Here is a 26,720-nt window from a genome sequence, read left to right as displayed (position 1 = left end):
TTGAACTAAAATCTGCAATTGATCGAAAAATAATAAATGTAGTTTCTTTAAATGATCGACTGATGTTTTCATGATAGTTTAACCCACGAAAATTGTAAACCTGTTAGTGAATAAATGGTTAAATAATCTGGAAATTACTGCTTTAGAGATAAAACACGAACTTTTTTAAAACCATTTCAGATATCTAGTTAACAGTGTGCTGATATTACACTGGGTGACGAAAATCTTCTACATCTAATTAATGGTTTGCACAAACACGCATGCGCAAAGTGCGATTCGAACCGTACCCTGTTGATTGGAAAGTAGATACTCTATCTACTGTACCAAGCAGGCAGGTAGGCGATAACATCATCCCTCGAACCAGCTACCATGATTCCTCTACCATTTTTATAAGCACATGCATTCATTGGTCGACAGAAATTCGGAATCCAGATGCGAAAACCTGCAGAATTAACTTCTCGTCCTCCTCTTTCATTCCGTCTATCTCTGTCGCTTAAAATAGTCTCTCATTTATTCTAGCAAAAGAAACGTAGTCTCCTGATTGATTATTTCTATTACCACAATGTGGAAATGAAAGTAATGGAGATGTTTATTTTCTTTTGTATAAGCTGAGTAAGATGAAAGTTTTTGCAGCAGGAGAAGACTTTCTTAAATGCATGAAGCTAAGGATTTCTCCTCCAACATTCTTTGGAAGGACAGCACACTTGTGGCTTCACAGCCGATCTCCTCTTGGTTGCATTTCTTAAATTAGAAAATCCAACTAATAAACATACATTATAATGTTTTAAGGATACTTGTGACATAAAGACTGAATATTATAAGCATGTAAACACAAGAAAGATATTTAATTAACCAAATATTTCGGTCTGGAAATAGAAGATCATCTTGAGTGGCAATACAAGAACAGTTTTAAAAAAATATACAGGGTGGAATACTAACAATAGATCATTTAAAAAGAGAACACGCCGCGTGATGTTATATCACTAAGTATTAAAGGGAATATTTTCCCAATTTCGCTAAGATTAAAGAAACTATAAAATCTCCTGGAGCTCATAATATTTACCGGAACACCAGTTTATCGTTAATCCGTAACCAACTTAAAGCTGCTAAACGTGATCTTGCTATTCACAGTCATCATATTTCTGATCTTCGCACCTATATTTCCACAAACTTGGATCCACATCTTTCACGCATAGTTCTAAATGTGGCTAAACGTTCTACTCAGCGAGCATTTAATAAACTAAGTCAACATCTAAACCGAAAATATGAATCTCTTTCGTCTAAACAATTCAAGCCCTTCAAAACTCCAGATAATTGGATTGTCAATATATATCCGGACGTCCTCTAACTAACTGATAGCGAAACCCTCATCCTGTCAAAAGGACATGCTTTTTCTATTGTGCTAATAAGATACCATAATTAGATTTCCTAGTTAAAATTGAACGGAATCTCAGTCATCTAACTAGTGATAAAGCTAATGCTCTTCGCCTAGAAGTCGCTTCTTCTCTACTTAAGGCCAAATTTCCTCCTTCCAACATATCTCTTTCTGAAATGAAATTTTGACAGTCCTTGAGAGAAAACAATCACCTCATTATCACCATAGCTGACAAGAGGAAAGCAACAGTAGTTGTGGACTCTGCAAATTACAGAAGAAAACTTTGTCTTTTATTTCGAGATCGCTGCACATATCAAAAACTTGATTATAATGCAACCAACAGACAACTAAAGAAATTAAATTCTCTCTTAGATGAAGTCATCGGTTTAGATAGAGACACAATCGAAAGACTTAAAACTCATTTTGCAAGACCTCCTAAATTTAATGGTCTTCCTAAAATACATACGATTGACTTTCCTCCTCGTCCAATAGTAGATTGTATTGATTCTCCTACTTACCGTATAGCCAAATATGTAACTAAATTATTGAAATCTCACATAGGCAACTCTAGTTCCTTTCTACAAAACTCTTCAGATTTCTTAGAAAAATTGAAAAATGTCTCATTGTAACCTACAGATCTTATGGTGAGCTTTGATATAGAATCTTTATATACAAATGTACCTCTCAAGGAGACTTTAAAATTACTGGCTGACATCTTTCCAGAAGACATTATAAAACTATTCGATTTCTTAATACACTCTGGATATTTCTTATATCAAAACAAATTTTACAGCCAAGTAGAAGGAAAGGCCATGGGAAGTCCTCTCTCTCCTGCTTTAGCCAACTTTTATTTAGAGCATTTGGAAAAAGTCCTCTTCTCATTTATGTTCCCTCAACCATCTTTTGGGTAAGATATATAGATGACATCTTTACTATATGGCCGCACAACAAAGACCCCTTACCTTCTTTTTTAAACAGTATCAGTTCCTTACATCATGGTATGAAGTTTACTATGGAAATGGAAGACAACAACCAGTTATCTTTTTTAGACGTTCTCCTCATCCGGTCACCTTCAAATACTCTTACAATTACAGTTTACAGGAAACCAACGTTCCCAGGTCGTTATATTCTTAAAGGATCAGCCCATCATCCTTGTCAAAAAACAGGAATCATAAAATGCCTAATCAGAAGAGCCAAAACTAATTGTTCTACTTCTAATTTTATACAGAAAGAACTTTCTACTCTACAACAATACAAGAAACTCAATGGCTCTTCCGAAAAGAGTATTCAACATAGTCTCGATTCTTATAATCCACCACAAAACAACAAAGATTCAATACGTTGAGTTCCAATTCCATACATTTCCGAGATTTCAGAACCTATCGCAAGAATTCTGAAGAAATATCAGTTAACAGCTACGTATTCACCTATGAACAAATAATCTTCCCATTTTCCTTCTTCTAAAGACAAACGTTCAACTATGTCTCTTCTTGGAGTTAATCAAATTCCCTGCAACTGTGATCTCTCCTATTTTGGACAAACTGGACGTTCTCTTGAAAAACGAATCCAAGAACATCAATGCTCCATTCATCACAACAAACCTAAAAAATCTGGATTGGCTCAGCATGGGATTGAAACTAACCACAACATCCTATGGTCAAAAACTCGCCTCTTACATAGATTCCGTTATAAATTTGAACGTTTATTCAAAGAAAGCGTAGAGGTATTACTCCATCGTCCTAACCTGAATCGGAATAATTGTATGTCTATATCAAAAATCTGGGAAAGTCTAATCAGGATAACTCATTAATTCATATTAATTTTATGTTATTTAATATTATTAATTAATATTTTTATTTCAATCATGTCTCTGCCTTAATAATATTCCCTTAAATACTTTAGTGATATAACATCACGCGGCTTATTCTATTTTTAAATGATCTATTGTTAGTATTCCACCTTATATTTTTTTGAAACTGTTGTTGTAGTGCACTGAAGATGGTCTGCTATTTCCAGACCGAAATATTTGGTTAAATAGATATCTTTGTTGTGTTTACGTGCTTATATTATTCAAACATATATTATGTCAGGACGGTAGAACTTAATCCAAACTCACTGACTGTCTACTCGGAAGGTAAATCGCCATGGAAGCTGTTTCCAGTCACATAATTGGTTTGAATAGAAAGGATCGCAGTAGAACATTTTTGAATGCTTTGAGATTGTCAGTGTTGGTGAGTTTGTCAGGCAGGGCTTCGTGATTTTCAGTTCTGTTTGTTCAACTATCTTAAATCTGGAGTTGATTATGACGGTCCCAAATCAATACTATGATTAGAGCAACAAATAAGTAGAGAGAGAGAGAGAGAGAGAGAGATTGTACCTATGCAATCAATTTATGGATTGCATCGGCACGCGTATGGTCTCATGCACTTTCGATGGTCTCATGGCTGGATGTTATTGTGGTGACACATCATCCGAGCAGTGATTTGCATCAATGTCAACATTGGTGTGTTAAGATTAACCGCACCTAGTGATAACCACTCGCACTATCATTCTGTTCTGTGATATGGAAATTTCTAACCCATATACTCACGATAAAATTGTGTCAAACTTTAATGTGTATCGACAGCTGCATATGCATTCTTCTAAACCATTGAAGTTACTGCATAAACATCCGATAATACAAGAACAGCATATGTCATGCCGGTCACATACCTGATGGCACAAATACACAAGTTCAACATTGAATAAATTATCTCTTAACTATATGCATACAAATTACTTCTAGAGCATGCAACGCTGACTGTTTCGACTACTGATCTTGACTTTCCTGGTGTATGTAACAGTCAAGATTAGTAATGCAGTTAGATTAGATAATGCAGAAAATGGGTTAACGATAGTTTAAAATCTGGACTAGATAAATGAGAGAAAGAGATGGAGGAAGGGAAAGAGAGAGTTTCTCCATTTTTTCTTGAAGAGAAAAATGGCTCAAGAACAGAAACAGTGAAGGAAAAAGGAATTGGAGGACTGATCATTTGGTAAAACACGATCATGAAAATTCGTTTTCCTTCACTGTTTCTGTTCTTGTAGTTATTTCTAACATCTTACACTGTTCGTAACAGTGCAGTTTTAACTGTTTACACCTGTTTTACAATATTTACGACTTTCGCATCTTAGTTCTGCACGAATGGGTTAGAGAATAAGCCACGTGCAACATGCTAAATCACAAGGGGAGAACCACGCACAGATCCGAGTGCTTTGTACACGCACGAGGCAAACAGATGTAAAAAGAATCCGAATTCGCACACTCTGTCTTGGGTTTCTTGAACAAAATGTTAAACATCACCGAAAGAGTGAATTAAGTCCGTGGTGTTTTAGAAAGTCGTAAATTATGTTTCATTTGGAGTAATAAAAATGGAAAAATCTTAGCATCTGCATGTAAGGGTGGCGCTTGTGTCTGACATTTCTTGGGTTTTATTGCGAAGCAGAACAAAAAAAATACTTCAATCACCGTAGTAAAAGCAAAATTCGTTAAACGAAGATGGAAAATGAAAAATTCGTTCTCGGAGATTAAAACTTTCATTATTTTATTTTATTTATGGTGCCATATTTTAGCGCCAGCTTACACACACACACACACACACACACACACACACACACACACACACACACACACACACACACACACACACACACACACACACACACACACACACACACACACACACACACACACACACACACACACACACACACACACACACACACACACACACACATTGCTAGAATGACCTACACTCTAATCTCACTAAATTCTAATTTTCTGGGCCCTTTTCCAATCAAGACTATGGAACAGGTATCTCAGTAACATTGTAAAGTGATTAGAAAAGCATTTAAGATATATGAAGATCACAACATGGAGATGTATTTCGACCTGCGAGCAACACGTCATATGCAAGTGCATTATAACACAAGACATGCGATTGTATTCAACAATTCTCTGTATTTATTTATTTTTCAACAAAATCAGCATTTACCTCTTCTACATGCTTTTATCCAGCCTTTGCGGAAAATTATTGTAGAATTACTGTGTTCTGAACTCGGCTGTCTAACTTTTTAATTATGTTGTCACATCTTCTCTAAAAGAAAAACGTTACAGGATTATCAGATCTCGGAAGGAAAGGAAGATACGGAATAAGGGTCTTGTCGCTTTTTCTTAGTGACATATCTAGTGTGTCTCTTCTCGGGTCATTTTAGATGCATACACCTATCTTCCTTTACAGACATCTGCCGTCTTGAATAAGTTTCTTGATAGCGCAACATTATCATCCACGCTGTTGGCTTTAGCCAACATCCCCAACGTTCAGGAATTGTCAATAAACGAGAGAAAGTCTACTTTTGAACTCGGAAAAATCCAATCAGATATTTTGGAACTGCTCTTTGTATCTTCCCTGAAAGTTTTTACATCTAAATGGTTTCTTTGGTGGCTTTTTTCCAGTTTGAAATAAAACTTAGCACGACGGATATTTTTGATATCCGGAAGTTTTTGATGAAGTCGCAAAGGAAGCAACACACTTATACCACATAATATTCACATTTACACTTCACCTTACGTTTTTCAATAACGCAAGCTACAACTTTGAAATAAACAGAAAACGATCCAGAAGATTCTACTCAACGTACTCCTAGTGGATGAGCTTGGTACTAACTGCAGTAGTGTCATCTGGCGATCAGTCAGGAAATTTTGACTCACACCTTGATCATTTCGAACTCAGTCGATCACTCTTAAATATTGAAAAAAAAAAAAAAAAGCGGATAGTATTTTGAAAAGGGAGTCTGCAAAGGTGAAAATTTTGCAAACATTACTTATTTGAATTCAGAATTTTTTTGTATCAAAATCTATTATATATCGCTGTATCGCCAGTAGACTTATAGTGGCCTGACAGTCCCAAACTTTTTGGGTCTTCTTCGAGGACCAAACATAAGTCAAAAATTCATTTGTCTAAAGTCTTTCTCTGAAAGATAATTAGGTATTCTTACATCTAAAGGAGATTAACGATAAATTGCCTTATGCTTGGTCAGTCTATATGGCCTAGTCTCCGAAAACAATCCGTTAAGATCTGAAGGAGTGTTTTTTTGTTTAACTAAGATAAATTTTCAAGATAAAACAAAGCACTCTGTGTTAAGCAAAATTTACACTGGCCTACTGGAGTATTGCGTCATTGTCACATAGTTATCTCAAATGTTTGGTAACTTTGAAATGGGTTGATGGAATTACGACAAAGCATCTGTCGCGATTAGAGAGGTCTGATGTTTTAGTGTGGTTTTTGTCGCCGAATTACCGTTTGGTAGATGAAAAAGAAAACTTTTCTGAGAGGAAAAAATTCTTACAACTCAGTATGAGGCCAGATAACTCACTTTATGAAAGTCCTTCGCATCCTAGAGAATATTTAAACCCTTTTCTTCCCAAAAGGAAGTCTAATGTCACGATACAATTTGCAACTACACTACGACCGGGTGGGGGTTGCTTTGGAATGTATTGTTTGTTTTTAGAGATACTGTAAATCACAAAAGAAATAACTGTAAAATTTGTGGAAATTTAGAGTACCGAGTAATGAGTAAGCTAAATTATATACACACATAAAAGAGAATACCTGCTTCATGTACTGCTTATTTTCGGATGAATCGTCCTCATTTTACTGTCCACTTTAAAGATCATGCATTCTTCGATAGGATTTTTAATGGTAATCCTGATGAACGCAAACCAATTTAAAGCACCGATCCAAACACTACCGACACATTAGTCTTGGTTATTGCGCCTCGCTTAGGCCTAGAAATTGTAGATGATCTGCATACATAAAAACAATAACATTCATCAGATTACATTTGTAATAGGTCTGTCTGATATTTTATCTAAAAAACTAAAAAAATGGTAATCGTTTAAAGAAACAAATGTTATTTTATGTAATGGATAAATTTCAGTTTAGTGAACAACATTTTTTCAGCCACGCTAGGCCTAAATCCTTGATATGCATGATGATGATAATGATGATGAAGAATAATAAATATATGCTTAGTGAAGAACGTCGGAATCAGATAGATTATCTACTTCTTTCATCAAGTTGCTGCATAACAGCTTAAGGCCTCACCACAAATACCGAACCTTATTTTGCTACGTATTTTCGAACAAACATTTTACAGATGATCAAACGACCATGTGTCAGTATGACATAATTGGAACCTTATTTAAGTATTCACGAAAGATGCTGTAGAGCTTTTTTTAAGAATGTAAATCATCTTTAAACTCTGATCTCCTTACCCTTCTTCAGTAAGGAGAGAGAAGACAACCCCGTCAGTATTAATCCTAGAAAAACCAGGGCTTTAAAAAATCTTTATATTCTTTGCAGCTCTCTAGGTGTTACTTCTCATCTGTGTAGCAGCTATGCTATAAAATTTTATATCCTTCTAACTTTAAAATACCGTTATCATACTTGTAGCGCAATTCGGAACCTTCCTAGACATTATGCTATCGAGAGGAAGGTAGTTCGGCTAATCAACGATCTCTTTCTCTCTCTCTCTTTGACTCATTGCAGTACAGGACCTTTTCTATAGGACCATTCATGGAGTTGTTTCGCTTAACTTCCATCCATTATTCCTTCACTTTTCTTTAAGCCTATAATAACACGAAAAGTATCTACTCACCATCTCTTCACAAGGCAGCTGCAGACTCACTGGATCTGCTTCTTTCATTCCTGGCCTTTCATTTCATTTGCCTCAGTTCTTTGGAACAGCCTTCTTTCAGAAGTCTTCCCTAAAGACTACCATTTATTATTCCAAAATACCATCCACAAGTTATTTCTCTCTTAAAAACTCCTGTCCACACTGGACACTAACATGAAATAGGTTTTCCAACATTTAGTGTGCGAAAGTGATATTTGAAAAATAAGTAGGTTTTACTAGATAAGTTCTGCTATCTTTAATCACTAAATGAAATAATTAAATGAAGAATTCCTTTTTTTCATTACTTATTGTCACTGATTTTTAATTGCGATTTTGTGTTTATACATTCAACAAAAAGTTTATTTTCTAAAGTAATTTCTAATAGTAAAATACTACTTTTGTTTTCTTAGAAGTGTGATTTATAAATGACCTAGGAAAAGCAGAAGGCAGTTGCTGCTGCTTCACTCTTCAGTCATGCATGACACCAGTATTGGCAGATTTATGATCACCAATGTCAACAACTTAGGCACTCGTATGTTGAAAATATGTTTCACTCAGAGTTGCCCTTATAACGCTCAGCGTTTCATTTTCCACAAGTAAACTAACACCTGGATAAACAATATTATACACCATTATACAAATTAAAAATAAATAAATAAGAGAAACAGGAATAAACTTAAGGTTACACATACACATAACGATCTAGAATGGAAAAGTCTGTGCATACATATAAAAAGAATTTTCGGGAGCAAAATAAAAAAAAAATAATAATAATAATAAATTCAATAAATTTATGATAGCTGGTAAATCTGTGAGACAACTAAAATATGTTTAGTAAATGGGTGTATTCTCTGGATGGTTCATATGTTTTGAAGCTTGAAACGGACCTGTAATTTCCTTATGCGATCGACTGTCCCACCTTGAATGCTATGAGAATGACACGGTGTTTATTCTTTGATTAGATGAACGACCTTGGTTCGAGTTCCATCTACAGCAAAAAGAATCTTTATAAGGTTGTTCAGTGATCATAAATTAGTCGGTTTCACAAGATGCAGGGTTTTCCTTCTATCATGCCGGGTTTTTGCTCTTGCCTTCGAAACAGACAAACCATTTAACAAACATACGCAATTCACAGATTTAATATACTGTCCTTCTAGCTGCAATTACTTTGGTTGTAATTCTAAGCAAACCAAATCACTTGATTAATTTCTGATTCTTAATTCATCACTGGAGTCTTAAAAAAAAGTAAAAAACTAAATAGATGAATAGAGAGAGACGTAGCGTGATCAACAGCATTCTTTTTACTATTCACCAATAAAAGAATTAGTCAAAAAGATAAAAAAAAACATTGAAAACAGATCGGCAAGTATGGAATGGTGAATAGTTTAATAGTTTTGCAAAACTCTATAAGCATTCAATTTGTTCTTGGAGGAAAATAATAGCTTTTAAAATAAAAATCATTTCCTTAATGGTATTGTAAGTATGACGTTATGAATTCTTTTTTCTAGAACTATTGTACGAGATTCCTGCCGCTAAATGATCTATCCAGGGATGGCACGGGACATATCGCTTCAATTGATTTTCTTCTATATATTCTAAGCTTTTGTCCCAGGTTTATAGCCTGTCTATGTAACCGAAGTAAAGCCAATAAACAGTTTATTGAATTTACTGTCAAAGACTGTTTCAAATATAGGAAGATTTTATAGGTCCCATTTTATACAAACAACTATTTATAGAAAAATTATTTATATTTTTCTATGATTTATTAACGAAAGAAGAAAACTTTGGTCCATAACGAAAAGCTGTTTATCCCATTTATAACAAAAAAAAAAAAAATCTATTCTAGTGAATCGATGTTTTTTTTTTTTTCCGTTTCCATCGCTAACAGTTTTAACTGAACTTAATCGATGACATCACCAAGACTACCATTTTACTAACACATATTTCAATGCAATCTAATGAGGAACTTTTAACCACTAGCACCTGGCTTCTAATATTGTTACGACACGCTACAGAAGTGGTAGGCTGGTCGTGACGGATCAACAGCAACAGTAAATACTGCTGAATATTCAGTGTGTGTATTAAGATAGCAATTGAGGATGATATGTAAACATTTAATATTCAATGTTGAATCAATTGTTTAATATGCAACTGCTCAGAGAAATGGCATATTTTCCCTGTAAGAACTGTAAGAAATGTCCATAGTCTATAATGAGACTGTACACACACACACACACACACACACACACACACACACACACACACACACACACACACACACACACACACACACACACACACACACACACACACACACACCAATGAAAAGCTTCTACTAAAATATTTCTTCAATCACTTAAAGTGTTCGAAGTCTAAGAATTTTTTTTTCGGGCAAGGTAACAACATATTCCCCCCTTCCAGTTTCTATAGACATTAGATCATGCCCCCTGGAACACGTATTTGCTTTAAGAACCAATTCAATTTCCTTTTTTTCTTTCAAAAGTAGTTTTTTATTTGACTTAGAATCCCGAAAAGCAAGTTGCTTTTCCTTCACGGCCACAACATTTTAAGAGGAAGTTAATTGAACAAATGACACTTTCCTCCTTAGCTGTGCAAAGAACTTTCGTCTCTAATGCGTTAAGATAGATAAATAAATCACGTTCGTCCCATTAGTGTGTTTTTTTGTAACTGTGGACAGAGATTTAAAAATAGGAGATCGATTCGCTTGGTTATTTTCACGACCACCGTTTCTACGCCTTCATTAGAGTATCAAAGACGTACAGAAACATTGGAATATTTGTAAAGTGGAATATAACATCTCTGAATAATTAAAAAAAAATTGTGTCTTCTATCAATAAAAGTATAATTTTTTATCTGATTTACCAAAATAATTTAACTATTATCGCACTATGCACAGTACCTAATTGGAATTTGAACAGAACCAAAAGAAGTTCAATTTCTCCCGGAAACTCTAATTTTATCATCCCGCAAAACAGGAATATCAGCCAGATGAACATATGCAATTTACAGACATAATATATAGGCGTTGTGGCCTTAGATACTTCAGTCGTAAATCTAAAATTAAAATTAAAAAAAAAAAAAAACATACTAGAATGCCTAAGAAAGTTGATTGAGTTTTCTTGTAGTTTTCCGTTCCAAGATATTCACTGACTTTATTTCGCAAAATAATAAAAAAATGCGCTTACAACATGCCATTATACTGAGGCTAATAGCATATTACGGTACTTTTTTGCAAGATGTAATTGTCAGCCTTTATTTAAACTCTATAACAACCTTCTACCCTATTACAGATTTAATACGATCCCCTATCTGTGAAACATTGTCAAACTTTCAGGAGCATCGAAGCCTTTTTTAATTCGCGTGCCTACAGATAGCAATTTCATTACGTTGTGTGATTAAAATCCTCCACATCTTCTAGCCAAGTTATTAGCCTTGCACTAAATTAAAATTGTGTGATCTCTAGTTTCAAAAGCTGCTAATATTACAGGCATTAAAGATTTTCTAGATAAAGCAACTATTACAGCTAACATTTTTGCCTTTCTTAAATGTCTTTATTATCACAAAAGAGCGGTAGTTCCCCCCCCCCTTCCAACTTACGGGGAAATAAAAACCTGATTATTTCTAATATCGCTGAACAATTGCATTATCATGCAGCTAGCAGCGTACAGTTTTTGTCAAAGAATTAGTTTCAAACCATAGAAAACGTTTTACGAGCGATGTTAATAAAAGATTTGCAGAACTTGGATTCAAATGGTCTCAACCAGATGAGAAAAGTTTAGAGTTTTTTTCATTTAATTATGTTTGGAGAACTGTAAACTTCATCCTTATTTATATGTATGTATGTACACAGACCTAGGTATGTACACAAAGCTTTCTACAAATATGTTTCTATATTGGGAACAAAAATCCACAAATGTTAATATATTATTCCCCCCCCCCCAAACAGAAAGCTTGCATAAGTTGACAAACAAGGTGTACTTCGAAGAACGTCCATGAAATTGCCGAAAAGAATAAAAACAGGCATTTGTGTTTTGCATTTTCGTTGACACACACAACACTAACACTTGTGAACGGAAGTGGAAAAAAAAATCCACAAATGTTAATATATTATTCCCCCCCCCCCAAACAGAAAGCTTGCATAAGTTGACAAACAAGGTGTACTTCGAAGAACGTCCATGAAATTGCCGAAAAGAATAAAAACAGGCATTTGTGTTTTGCATTTTCGTTGACACACACAACACTAACACTTGTGAACGGAAGTGGAAAAAAAAATCATCTTAGCAACCAACTCGTTACTAAGAAACAAACACCTCGAAAGCGTGTGCACTTGCAAAGGATACACGCAAATGGTGGATGGTTTTGCTTCGAATAGCATTACTTGAAGGAACGGTCGTAGAATTTTCTACGATATACGTACTGTAGATAATGTAATGGCCTTTTTATAAACAGCTCTAAACTTACGTGTCTAAAATGAATTCATAAATAATTTGAGGACTGGACAAAGTTCTAAATGTCATCAAGTTCTGTGGTTGTTGTTGTTGTTTCGAATTGTATGCAAATATATTAGGTCTTCTTTAATTGTTTCTGTTGCAAGATATTATTAAATGTTTTTGTTTCTTTTCTTTTCTTTTTTTTTTTGAAGTTCCAAATGACGTTCACGTATATTAAAGTAATAATTTCAAATATAAAACAGACCAACTTCCAACACACACTTGAAGTCGTATCCTTCGTTACATATAGTTAAAGCGAATAGTCAATTAGTCGAAACGAATTCGCGAATAAAATCGAAAAACGAAATAAGTGATCGTTATATATCAATACTTTTGATTTATTCAAGGATACTTCCAACCCATCAAAAGTGAGGATGAAGAACATTTAATTCCCATATCATTCCACCACCGAAATCGGAAACGAGGCGTTGGGATTTTAAGTAATAAAATCCGTATCAGCCATCACTGACACATTACAGGCGTGTGGATATGAACTGCAGGAAGCAGGAAGTTTTTAATAAATGGATTAAGTTTATCTGAACATCACCTTGACCTCCTAAGGCGTAATAAATAAAAAGGACATGTCATTTGTCTGTCAGATTATAAATTGGTACCTAAACGTAATCATCGGCTTCTATTTTTTATTCTGATCTTTTAATGAAGTTATATAAGCCAGTATTCAAGAAAAAAATGAGGCCAAGAGAAGTATGAAGTGTCGTTTGACCTTTTCATAGAAAAAAGTAATTGTTTTATAAGTTAAAACATCAACAGCTCAATACCGGTGTGATGGTTTATGTCAGTCTTAAAGTAGGGGTTTAAAACGGTGAGAAAACAGAACAGAGTAAGAATTTATTTACTACCAAGAGAACTTGAATTTCTCTCTCTCTCTCTCTCTCTCTCTCTCTCTCTCTCTCTCTCTCTCTCTCTCTCTCTCTCTCACTTAAGAATTAAACGAATTGCTAGGAAGATCCCAAACTCAGAAGATCTCAGCGATCAACAATTTTAATGTGCTCTGAATATCATATATTTTCATAACGATCATAACAGGGAATTTGTTTTGCAATACATGAAGCGAATAAAATCGATTCAATAAAGCACGCAATAGATGTCTTCGTGTACAAAATACAATAATAGGTTTCGCAAAAACGCATGACATACAAACCGTACATGTCCTGGGTTATGGGATGAGTAAGATAAAAGAGAACGAGAGAATTCAATACATGGCACGTTTTTCTCTCAAATGTAACTACCCAGACTGCACCAGTGTTAAAATTATGGCTGTAGCATAGCTCAAAATTCAGAGTTTAGTTAGAATGTGGCAATGTACAATGTTTGCTTTTGTGCATCGTGTATGCAAAAATAAATAAATAAATAAACAAACAACAACGTGTGTCCTAATCTTCTAAACAGAACGTTGCCTTTGAAATAGCTATGGAAATTTATTTTATTGATTTTATGTTCTAAAATCCATATTGCACAAGTATCATAAGTAGGTCAGTCAATTGTTTTTCGGATATCATCCCCACAATAATTCCGAACAGTAATAGAGCTATGCTCAACTGTTTTCAAAAAACTTTGCAACTAAACATAAAAATTGCCGATGAATATTAACATGAGAATCTAATATACAACAACACGAAAGACGCAACAGTTAAAGAGTCGTAAAATATTTTCGATACTTTAATAAAAAAAAAAAATATGAAATATGAAAAAAATAAATCATCTGATTTTCTCATCAGACGGTTTAAGAAGTCAACAGAATATGTCAAATCAAATGATGTTTAATTTAGTTTAGTACTGTGATCCAAATATGCAAGAAGGAATGCAGTTAAAGGTAAACTTTATGTTTGCTTTTAACTGCATTAGTTGTTTTTTTCTTACTATGTTTCTGTTTCTATACTATTTAATTATCGATCTCTTCACTACCTATGCTCATTAGCAGTATCAGTGTACTACTGGTTTTCAATGTTTTCGCACATTGTTCTCAACACACACACACACACACACACACACACATGTTATCAAGGAGTCTGTTTCATATGATACATCAAGCCACAACGTATTCAAATAAATCACAGTTTATTTTTCAGGGTCCAGAAAACCAGACTGTACTTATTAAGAACCATTTTTGCATACCAAAGTTTTGTGTACAGAATATCGTAATAAAATGTTACTTGTTACTTATTTTATTTATTTAGTTCTGAAATTCAAAAGAATATTCTTGGGGTAAGTTGAACGCGAAATATTTTAGAAAGTCTGAAAATAACGCGTGTCTTACCACTACGGTATGACACCTTGACCATTGACGACTCAACATAGTTTCTTTTACATAACAATTGTTTCCACGGAAACATTAGGCACAAATTCGTCTCAAGCAAAACTATTTTTGACATAGAAAAATTGCAAAATCAAGCAAACGAAAAATTACCTTCTTCAACAATGTGAGTTAAATCATGTAATGTACCAGTCATGCAATTTTGACAGTAATTCGGCTCTAAAAAATTAGAAGGATACAAGAAGTTCCAGACTGGCCTGTGTAGCTCAGTGGAAGTGGTGCTTGCGTCCTCTGTCCTTGGCTGCTCGAAGTTGGATCTAGGTTTAAGTCTAGTCGCCGACTGGAGGAACTTTTTCTAAGCCTATCTTCGACCGGCTCCCGAGTTAGTTGATCTCTGGCATGGGCAAGCGGGTTTTTCCTCCCGGAAACTCGGGTTTTTAGTCTAAACTCAAGAAAATCGACCGTAGTACCCACATTATTTCAAACAGTAACATATCCTGTTAGGGTTAGGCACCAAGAGATGGCAGCACTTGTTTGCCAGCCTCTTCATTGGTGGCTGCCTATAATTAGAGATAGATATGGGCCAGCTATCTCTGATTGGCTACCGGTGGAGATTGAACTGTCCACTCAGTCTCCAAAAGCTAGATAGGGTATAAAGGCCTCCCCTACTCCCTATTAGGGAATAAAAGGTGTTAGCTGATTTTTTTAAGAAGTTCTAGAATGTTGTATGTGTTAGGAAATATTGTCAATTAATTTTTTTGGGAGATTTAGGTTTCTCATAAGAATAGCAGAAGCAAGTTTGCTGTTAAATGTATGTCGCAAAATTTTGTATTCGCAAACGGTTGCTGAAAATCCAACTGATCTTAAGTGGAATCGTGTTGTATAAAGAATATATCATTTTAACGAATAATTTGAAAAGGTGTCATGAATATTTTTCTGAAAATAGTTTTCTCTTTCTAAATCTCTTAAATATTCATCTAATTTCTGAGTAATTATAAAGATTAAATGTTATTTAATAAGAAAATATTAAATATTTTAGTATTTTTGATCATTTTCTGAGTATAATTTGTAACATTTAACTTTTATTCCCAAAAGGCATGATGGTCGATCATTGACCTTTTCGTTTTCATTGGCGAAATTAATTCCTCCTTCCTATTCGAGATCTTGAAATTCAATAAAAGGCTCTTCATTTTCGTTTAAAAACTTTTGAATTGTTTTCTTGATGAACAACTCAAGCAGTTCATTTACGTGGAAAGTGAAAATATTTTTTAATTAGAGGTAAAATACTATGCATAATTATTTGGAAAACTTTTTGAAGTTAAGGAAAATTTCTAATCAGCGAAATTATCACTGATTAGAAAGCGAAATTTGTATTGAATTAATTGAGGAGGTATAAGACATGGCAAAATAAAATAATGAATCATCCAACCCGCTAATAAACATTATTACATAATCATAATAAAAAATATCACTGGAAACCATAATACACGATTTTTAAACAATTATTTAACTCATAAGACGTAATTTATAACTGAATTTCAAATAGCAGGCAATTTTTAATTAACTATCCTGTGAAGATTTTCCTGCTACTCAAGCGACCTCTTTATTCATTTGCTCAAAGTCGTTTGTTGCCATTCTTTCTCGTTTGACAAAAGTGTTTCTTTTTGCTAGCGAGAAACGAAACAGTATTAGTGAAGTTTCTGAAACAAGTTTAAATGAAATTAAAATAATAATAATAATAATTCGGGTCTAGGGAAGGCCGTCAAGCAATTGAATTTAATCATAGTTTTATGGCCCCAAATATCAAACAAGTTGACAGATAGAGGCGTAAATAATCGCTAGAATTCATCTTTAATTCAAAGATATGTTTCCTGATCTGTCCAATAGGAGCAGTGGGAGAAAGAAATTCGTTTCGGGGGGGGGGGGAGAGTTTAAGTATTATCAGAAGAGAAAGATGATTTTTAAATTCTCACTCCAGCGAGGAAGCATGAAAAATAAAAACCAACGCAATACGCAAGCTGAATACAAACTACACTCTATTTTAAATAATAAAGGGTGGGGATTTTTTTTCTGTCTCTTGATGTTTTCGAAAACAATAGGATGCAGTAATAACGGATAATTAATTTTAATAAACTAGTTTAAAATTGTTTCTGAAAAGTTTAGAAAATAAAATCATATTCAGGTAATGCAATTCCTAAAGGCTGCTCAGAGATTTCAGATGTCAGAAGATTTTAGGGAGGCGAGAATAAGGATTTACTCTATCTTTAAATATGACTATTTTGATACTTTTGTCTCGTAGACACCTTTATTTCAAGATAAGTTTTAAAATATTTTACAGCAATTAGGTGCTTTGTTTTAAACCATTCCAAAATTAGATTTTAAAATTCCAGTGTTCTCACCTAGGTCTGATAAATCTACAAAGTATACTGGATTGAATTACCAGGATTAACTTGAACTACTTCACCTTCCCAAAGTGCCTATTTTGTTCAAGGAAATTTTAATGAATTTACCTTTCTTGAACTGTTCTAACAAAAATGCACATCGCCCACTGTGTTTAAGATCGCATAATTCTCAGAACTGGGAAGTTAAAACCTGGGAATTCTGGGAAGTTAAAACCGTAAACTACCTAAATGCCTTTATTCTTACTAACTTGACCCCGTGTATCGTTTCTTGCTCACTCACAAAGATCCAAGACAAGCTTAAATGGTCAAAAATGCAATTATACATATCACGGAGTTCATCAAATTTTTCTAAATTTTCCGAACCCGTTCTTTTGTAATCTAGACCTTGAGTTTTCTATTGGACTAATTATATGTGCAACTATAATTGCATTTTCCCGTTTTCGTAGATTTCAAAAATGATACTTGCATTTCTGTATTTTTAAAATTGGTGTTGTAATTATATAATAGTGTATTTGTAACATTACATTACAATTATTATATTATTTGTAATATAATACGGTATTGTAATATGACATTTGTAAACATAGACGTGTTGTATTCAAAAAGAGTTGCATTAACAGCTTCCCATATTAATTTCTAAAATATCAGCAAGAGTTATTTTATTTATTTATTTTTTTGGATAGATGGGTGAAGCAAGAATTCTTTTCATATTCTCCGTTATCTGTAGAAGAAAATGGATGGATGGAGTAATACAGAGCTATGAGCTCTGATTATGGCAGGAGGATAACAGCAATAGCCGAGCCTCAGTTAAAAACTTCATTGGCTACAGCATTGCCATCCATAACCCTCCCTGGGTACCCACTTTAGTCGCCTCGTACGACATGCATGGGCTACAGTGGGATTATTCTTATCCCGGCCACCACACAGGGTATAAGCGTTATTGGAACTTGGAACTTCTTTGGGAGATGGACCGAGTCCTTGACTCTTCATCCCTTCATCTGGCTTTAGCTTGTGTGTGAGGGGATTATTGTGGGTAATTTACCCGCTCATTGTGAGCATTGTAAGATGTATTAGTTTTCTCTTGCGATGGCGGATTTCGGTTTTTTATATATTTGAAACGACCTGAGGGTTTGTAGTCCGCTGCCTGTCGAACTAGTTGATTTGTCTGATTATCTGTGATTGTGAAGAATTCTGCAATTCCTGTTATGTGGATGTTGATATCTGGAAGGTTGGCTTCTTGGTGTATTACCAAAGGGCATTAAATGCCATTCTTAGACATTTGTTTTGGATCGTTTGCAATCTGTGGATGTTCTGTTTAGACGTGTGTCCCCAAGTTGGTGAGGTGTAAGTTATCTGAGGTCTCATCACTGATCTGTAGAGGAGAATTTTGTTGTTTATGTTTAGGAAGCTGTTCCTATTCAACAGTGGATATAGCTGTGCAACAGTCGGACTTGCTTTGGTGGAGACACTATTTATGTGTGTCTTGAAATTTAGGCGCTTATCTAGATGAACACTTAGATACTTGGTAGAGTTGTGCCAAGGGACGACTTTTCCAAACATTTGTATGCTTGTGTTCGGTTCTTCTTTACGTCTGGTGAAAAGTACTGCAGAGCTTTTTCCTGGGTTGACTGCGATACACCATTTTTTGTACCAATTCTCTAATTCGGGGACAACTTTTGAAGATCTGCTATGTATATGGAGAAGAATAGGGGAGACAGCAGAGAGCCTTGGGGGCTCCAGCCGTGACTCTCCTCTCTGTGGATCTGATTCCATTGAATTTTATTTTAAATTTTCTGTTATTCAGATATGATTAGATAACTAGAACTAGTGGTAATGGGATTCCAACTTGGTGTAGTTTAAAAATTAGACCATAATGCCATATTCTATCAAATGCTTGTGTTATGTCCAGGAAGACTGCGCCAGAATGTTGGTGCCATTCGAATCCTTGTGTGATGTATTCAACGACTCTGTAAATTTGAAGCGTTGTGGAGTGATATTTCCTAAAGCCGAATTGCTCGTCTTATATGACGTGGTTGTTATCTGTTGCCTCTTGAATCCGTATCAGTATAGCGCGTTCGGCTATCTTGCCTAAACATGATAGAAGGCTGATCGGTCTATAATTCTGAGGAAATTGTGTATTTTCCCCAGCTTTTGGAATTAGGAAGACATCTGCAAGCTTCCATCGCTCTGGAAAATAATTTAGCCGAAGGATGGCATTAACGATAGCTACCAGATGCATAATCCCTTCACGAGGGAGTAGTTTGAGCGCCTTGTTCGCTATTCCATCGGACCCGGAGCCTTTTTGTTCTTTAGTTTTCTTATGATGTCATATATTTTTGTTGGTGACACGGGTTTGTTGTTAGATTGGGATGAGGCGTTTTGAATAATTTTAAGCACTTGTGTGTGTGGATTTTTCTTATGAAGTTTATATCTATATTGGTATAATTGGGGCTACATTGTCTTTCTAAGCTGTCTGCAAATGCTTCTGCCTTTTCCTCATCATTGTAGGCGACTCTATATTCACCTTGAATTGGAGGAAGTGTGTAACTCTTCGAACGAAGTGATCTAATCATTCTCCATAATGATTGATCCTTTGTGTTTAGGTGATGTATTTTGTTATTCCAAAGTTGGTTTCGGTGGTCCTTTAGAGCAACCGAACCTGGTTTGTTGCTCTGTTAACTGCCTGCTTATCTGCGGGATCCATTGTTTTGTGGTATTATCTTCTTACTCTGTTTTTCTCACGGATAAGACGTTTTATGTCCTCTGGGAGTTTATTTGGTGGTGCACACTTGGTTATATTTGTTACCTGTGATATTGCTGTTAGTATTTGCTTTTCAAAGGTTTTCACTGCTTTTTCTATATCTTCAGTGGATGTTATTTGTAGAACTGGACCAATGTTATCCTGGAAAGCTAAGGGTAGTTGTTTCCAGTTTATAAAGGTGGTGGCATTTTCTATTAGATCTTGTATGGCGCCTAGTTCCAAAATGATGGGGTTGTGATCAGAACTTAATTCGTTAACTGCTTGTATTTGATAGCTGTGCGCAATGTATTTTAGTATTGCTATATCAAGTACATCTGGACGGCCGGTTGCTCTGTAGTGTGTGTGTGTGTGTGGGTATATGAATTCAGTAGTCTGCCGTTAATATTTGAGTTTCTGCTGTTCCGTGTGGAATGTTTAAAGTCACCAGATACGATTACTGCCTCTACCTGCGTTTAGTATTTCATCCAGATCTGAGTCGTCTTTTATTTGGGGGGGGGGGGTTGTAGGCTGCGAATATCCTGATAACTGCTTGTGTTTTCCATATGTATTTCTATTCCTGTGGTTTCCGTGTGTTCTTTTGGGGTTCGGCTATTGTATTACGCTTTATATTTCTTTTGACAAAGAGAGTGGTGCCTCCTCCTCCTCTTGCATAGGATCTGCCTATACGGCACGTATTATAATTGTTGATTCCGACCTTGTCACTTGGACGAAGGTGCGATTCATTTATGAGGATGATATCTGCTTGGGTTTCTGCTGCAAACTCCTGTAGTTCCTGCATTTTGTTGGACAGTCCATTTGCGTTCCAGCTGACAATCTGTAATGATTTAGATTTTCTATTAGCCTTATTCATTAAGGATTTCAACAAGTAGTGATTGAGTGTGTCTTAAGATGATGGAAGCCAAATGTGTCCTTGGCTTCTTGAGTTGGGTTGGTTTGCCGGAGTTCAGCAAGCATTTCTCCTATGTGGCTAGTTATGTTCTGTACGATAGGCTTCTTGGCTTGCTGTGACTGTTTTGGTTTTGGATCTTTTAAGTAGGTTGGTCTTGTTACTTCAGCATACGTCCTTCCGTCTGTTGTGGAGACAGTGGTTTGATGGGAGGATGTGCGTTCTTGCATAGATTTGCTGGTTTGGAGTTGAGTCTTTTGGTTTTGAAGAAATGCTATTCAGCCCCTATAGTTTGCGGGGTATGGGCCTCCGCAACTTGCACACTTTTGCTGGTTGTGTGCGGGGTTTTTGGCATTCATTTGTTGCGTGTTTGCCACCACATTTAACACATCGGTAATCTGCTTCGCAGCAGCGTTGTGAGTCGCCAACTTTTGACAGCGGTGACATTGCATCGTTGTTTGTTTATGTTTTAGCGATTCAGTCTTTATGACTAAATAACAAATAGTCTGAAGATTGTATATGTGTTTCTGGTCTTTACTGGTCTCTACCAATATTAGAGGATATGGGGTTTTATCAGCTCTACGCATACGGCTCACTTTTGTAGGTCTGCAGCTTTTGTTTTGGAGATCTGCTTGTACTTCATCTGTTGTAATGAACTCTGTTACCCCTATGAGCACAACTTTAAGGTTCTTTTCACTATTGAGTGCAAATGTGTAGTAGGGAAGGTTGTTATTATCCAGAAATTTTGTTAATTGTCTATAATCGGTGGAAGTTTTTGGCTGAATGCGAATTCCTTCTTCTGTATTAGTAGCTTTCGTAAATGATATTTCTAGAATTCGGAGTGAAGTAATAACTGATATCCAATGATTTTTATCCCTTAGGATGACTGGGGGTATTCTTTCTTTTGAAGTTCTATTAATATCAGTTTCCATTTCTACTGTTTTGGGTGATTCTCTAGTAACGGAAATTTTCATTTTTTTAGTTTTAACGGTTTGAAATTCTTCCTCTGTTTCAGCTGTATTCGCTATCTGGTATGAATTGTCTTGGAATATTTGCGCATCCTCGGGAACTAGTGACTGCTACGAGCTTCGCTGAACGATGTCCACTGCCGTCATGTTTTTCAGACTCTCGTCTGTGACAATTGCGGGGGGAAACGTGTCATAGAGGTTTACTTTTCCCGGCAACCTACTACTAAGCACCTCACCTAAACGGATAAATTCACGACAAATTTTGTCTCGTCTATCGGTTTTTCCATGTCTATCAAATATCAAAACTCAAAGTTTGAAAAGCTGGTCCTAGAACCTAAATGTGAAATGCAAATCAATGATCTACCAGCAAATATCCCATCATCATCATCATCATCATCATAATCATCATAAAAAATTCCTGCCATGTACCCTCAAGGGGTGTACAGGATATGATAGTACTACATGAAGAACTTACATCATTACTAACTTCCTATCTACAATTTTCCTCCAAATCAGTCTGTTACTTGTCAAGACTCCAACATTATCAGATTTTATATTTCTATCGTCTAAGGCACTTTGTACCGTATCAATCCACCTATATCTTGGTCTTCCTCTGGGTTGTTTTTCCTGCCAACCTAACAGACTTGTTTTGCTAATCTTTCCTCGCCCATTCTGTTTAAGTGACCATACCACCTGAGATTAGCTCCGCTAACACATTCCAGGATGCTGACAATGTCAAGTTCTTTCCTAATATCCTCATTTTTAATATGATATTGCCATTCATGCCTCTAATCTTTCTCAGGACTCTCATATCTGCGGTCTCTAGTCTTTGGTCAAGTGTTTTACTTCTGACCCAGCGCTCAAATCCATAAGTTAAAACTGGTTTGAACACTGTCTTGTATGCAGCTAATTTAGTGTTCCGACTAATTTCTCTCTCATTCCATATAAATTTATTCAGTTGACTTCCTACCATACCAGCTTTGCTGATTCTGTGGTCCCCGTTCACGACACAGTTGACATTTTCAACAGTTCTACCTATTTTCATTGTTTTTGTCTTTTTAATGCTGACCTTCATAACATATCTATTACAACAGTTATTCAATTTAGTCATGGAATCTTGTAAACTTGTAGCGGATTTATTTAGAAGTATAACATAACATCGTCCGCATAAAGCAAATCCGCTACAAGTTTGATATCCCGTAGTCACAAAACGAGGAAAAGCTTACCTATAAATATTTTGATTTCCTCCTTTACCACGGCCAGACATCGTTATCATAATACAGTTATCATAATAATACCATTAAAATGGCGAGATCGACTACGTAAGCGTTATTGTATTGTTAATAATCTAATTATAATAAGGTGATATGGAATATTTAAAGGCGTAGGTTATGTTTTCCGAATTTTAAAAAACAGTTTAAACTATTTAAAATTTCAAGTTAAAATTTTAATTAGAATAAAATAATAATGAAATAAAAATTAGAATTAATACGTGAAATTTAATATTGTTGACACAAAAAATAGAAAAATGCTTAACTGGAGAACTTGGAAAACATAAAGTTAAAATTTATGTAATATCAAAGATAAATGAAACAAGGATAGGAATAAAACAGAATAGTTATTATATATTCATATATAGTGGAGCATAAAATATGAAAGAACAGAAATAAATAAAAAGGATTATATATTAGTTTGTGATTAAAACATTAGAATTAACAATGTTGTTATTCTAATGTCAAATATTTCATGAAGACATAATTAACAAAAAAAAAAAAAATTAAAGTAATGAAACAAAAAGCCCATAAATTTCAACACTTGCTAGAGAACTCAAAAGATGTAAATAAGAAATCAAACAAAAATAATTCAACAATAAAGTAAAGATGATATATAATAAGGCAATGAGAAAATGAATATGAGAAGAGCATGCAATGAAGACTAGCAGAATATCTGGATGTCTCAATTCTTATCACGAAGTACATAAAGAAACGAAAATAAGAATTAACAAAGGACTTGCCAGAGCAGCAACGTCTAAAAATAGAAAAAAATAAATGAAACCGTAAAGATGAAAACATTGAAAAATAAGTAAATAAAGATGTAACAATATTAAACAAAATTAGTGACATATAAATCAGAAAAATCAGCCAAGGAAAATGGGGGAAAAAAAGAAAAAATCTGCGAAATATCTCAGCATGATTTATTGAACCATGCACATGGTCTAATAAATGCTATTTTACTTTTATTTTAGTTTCCTCTAATTTTGTCACTTTCTTTAATTATTTAAAGTCCGCATTCTACTTTTATATCTTAAGGAAATCATTCTGCGTTTTTTTCCCCAACCTGCTTAAAATCTACTAAGCAAATATTTCCTTCTGTACTAACTCTAAACATGAACAATACTTCTTATAACACTTTAAAGTCTACATCTTTATTTGTAAAAATATTTGGAAACAATGATTACAACAATTATTTGTAATAGTTCAGCTTACAACGGCAATTCATAGAAATAAACGTGAGCACAGCCCCTTACTCGATACAGAATGTCGAACAGAATTAAAATCCCAGACAGGATTTTAACTATGTTCTTTCCAAATGAATGCCATCTTGATATTGACTAAATGTATAAGACAACGTATTAAAATTAAGTTGTGGGAAAGATATAAATCAGCTATATTCACGACATTTTCAAGAGATGAGAGAGAGAGAGGTAACGCAGCATAGGAAAATAATGAAAACTAATAAATAGCACCCATAAATTTACTATTTTGATAATTATATCAATAATCATATCATTAATTTACTCTATTAAGGTTAAGAGGCCAGTTGATTGCCTGTTAATTGCGTATGTTCTTATAACCAAATTACGGGATGAAAAACAGGAGTTACCGGAAAGAAACTCCCATATGTAACTACTGACTCACTTTCAGTGGAAAAGTTCCTTATAAAGGTTCTTAACGTCACAGACAGGATTTTAACTTTGTTCTTTCCAACTGACGGTCATGTCAATACATGTCAAAGTGTAGCGAATTCTGAGTGTGAATGCGAATGTAATCAATCTCTAAATATCACTCGGAAATTAATCTCGTGACACATTCATGTTACGTGTGGTGTATACTCGAATCGTTCAAGTACCGATATTGCATAACCGAGTAGTTGTCAAAAATACTTAGAAAAAAAACTTAAATATTACTATTATTATTATCCATTAAGTGGAACATGTACTATGCACAGAAAAGTCACAAAGCATCACATGACATTTCAGGTCTGTGATGAGTTTTCAGGAGTAAAAACTCGTCCTCCTTATGAGATCAACTAACTCAACTTCATTTGGAAAGTCGTGATAAAGGTTATTTGTGCCCCAGACGAGATTCAAACCCATGTTTTTTTTTCGGTCAAAGGGACTCATTGAAATCAACTAAGCTATGCAATCTCAAAGTGTAGGCTTACGTCAACTAAATTATTAATTTAGCTGGAGTAAACACATAAAAAATACGTAATTGTGTTTCACGATTTTATTTAGAGAACTCGCATTTCATCATCATCATGCGTATCTAGGATGGCCAGTTCCGGCCTTAGAAGTCATCGTTCAATCGTTTAAGAGGACCTCCTGGTTTTAAACTCGAATTTTTTTTTAAAAAAAAGAAGTAATTTTTTTTTAATTGAAAATGTGTCAAGTATTTATTATATATATAAACGCATATTAATGTAGAGAAAGGTAGCAAAAAAAAAAGAATATATATTCTTTTTCCATGTATGTTGATAACACAAACCGCAAAGAAATGAATGAGAAAACATGAAAGTTTTGATAGGATGTTAAAATAACAACTTTTTGTTACAAAACAAGCTTGTTGTTATTGTGTTATTAAAAAACAAAAGATTCCACTATAAGTAAGGATTATAATATGAAAACAAGAAATTGTAAGCAACACGTTTGAGGTAATAAAAATTGAGTTATAGAATTCATGTAAACTTTTGCTTTAAAGGGAGATGAATCTAATATATGCAACAAAGGATTAGAAATACTGGCTTACAGCGCTTCGATGGCACAGCAGGAAGAGCTGCAGGATACCTCTGGTTGAAAAAAACAGGATTCAGATCAGACAAATGGAATTTTAAATCGGGACTTGCCACAAGTAGTGTGTTGGGGGTTCCTTCAAGACGTAAACATCGTTAAAGGAAGATTTATGATTTTTTTTTTTTAATTATTACTGATTAACTCAAAAGGTTAGCCAAGGTATCATTTTTCGGAGTTAGTCTTCCCAAGTCGATAATGGAAATCGTATTAGGTATGAAAGGATTAAGGGATAAACTAGAGAAGCCAATAGCCGTTGGAAAAATAAAGAAACAAATTAGAATAGTTCGAAAGAAGGATTAATAAAAAAAATGCACAAAGGAGTGTAAGCAGCGCTCTTATACATGCCTTATCATGATCACCTTCAACTTCTGTTTTCCTCTCTAAATGTAGGACAAATATTAATTAAATAATGCTTCTTACGGTTAATTTTGATCTACTTTTTAACTTCCTTAACTTTCCTGACCTTCTGCAATCGTTAGAAAAATTGGATTAATTTAGTGCTCTGCAACGTAGTTACACTGTTAGTAGTGACTATGATCATCCCAACATTTATCTAATCTTTTTACTCACAGTATTATAGTTTTCTTAAATGCTAATGGCAGATTTTTTTGAATGATATGAAATATATAACAAAACAGAAATTATTAGGAGGGGGGGGGGGGGAACTGAACGTTTCGCACGGCATCACGGCTTCGTGAAGCTTGTTCATGTTCAGACTAAGCACTAACTACACGTTACGGCCATTCTGTTAAT

The 26,720-nt window shown here is 34.7% G+C and overlaps 1 protein-coding gene across 1 annotated transcript in view; it reads right to left on the bottom strand.

Annotated features, from left to right (window-relative positions):
* Positions 1–26,720, bottom strand: part of LOC150106626 (metabotropic glutamate receptor-like) — a 68,507-nt gene that overhangs the window by 20,426 nt on the left and 21,361 nt on the right. The window contains exon 2 of the mRNA XM_090393442.1: positions 7,027–7,220. The gene's annotated coding sequence lies outside the window, so the exon portion shown is untranslated. The remainder of the gene's footprint in view (positions 1–7,026; positions 7,221–26,720) is intronic.

The sequence above is a fragment of the Typopeltis vanoorti genome, chromosome 5 (genome assembly GCF_054136105.1).
Source record: "Typopeltis vanoorti isolate ZY-2024b chromosome 5, IOZ_Tvanoo_1.0, whole genome shotgun sequence".
In the NCBI taxonomy this organism is placed as follows: domain Eukaryota; kingdom Metazoa; phylum Arthropoda; class Arachnida; order Uropygi; family Thelyphonidae; genus Typopeltis; species Typopeltis vanoorti.
Note: the sequence above shows the minus strand (reverse complement) of the source record. Positions and strands in the feature narration are given on the sequence as shown.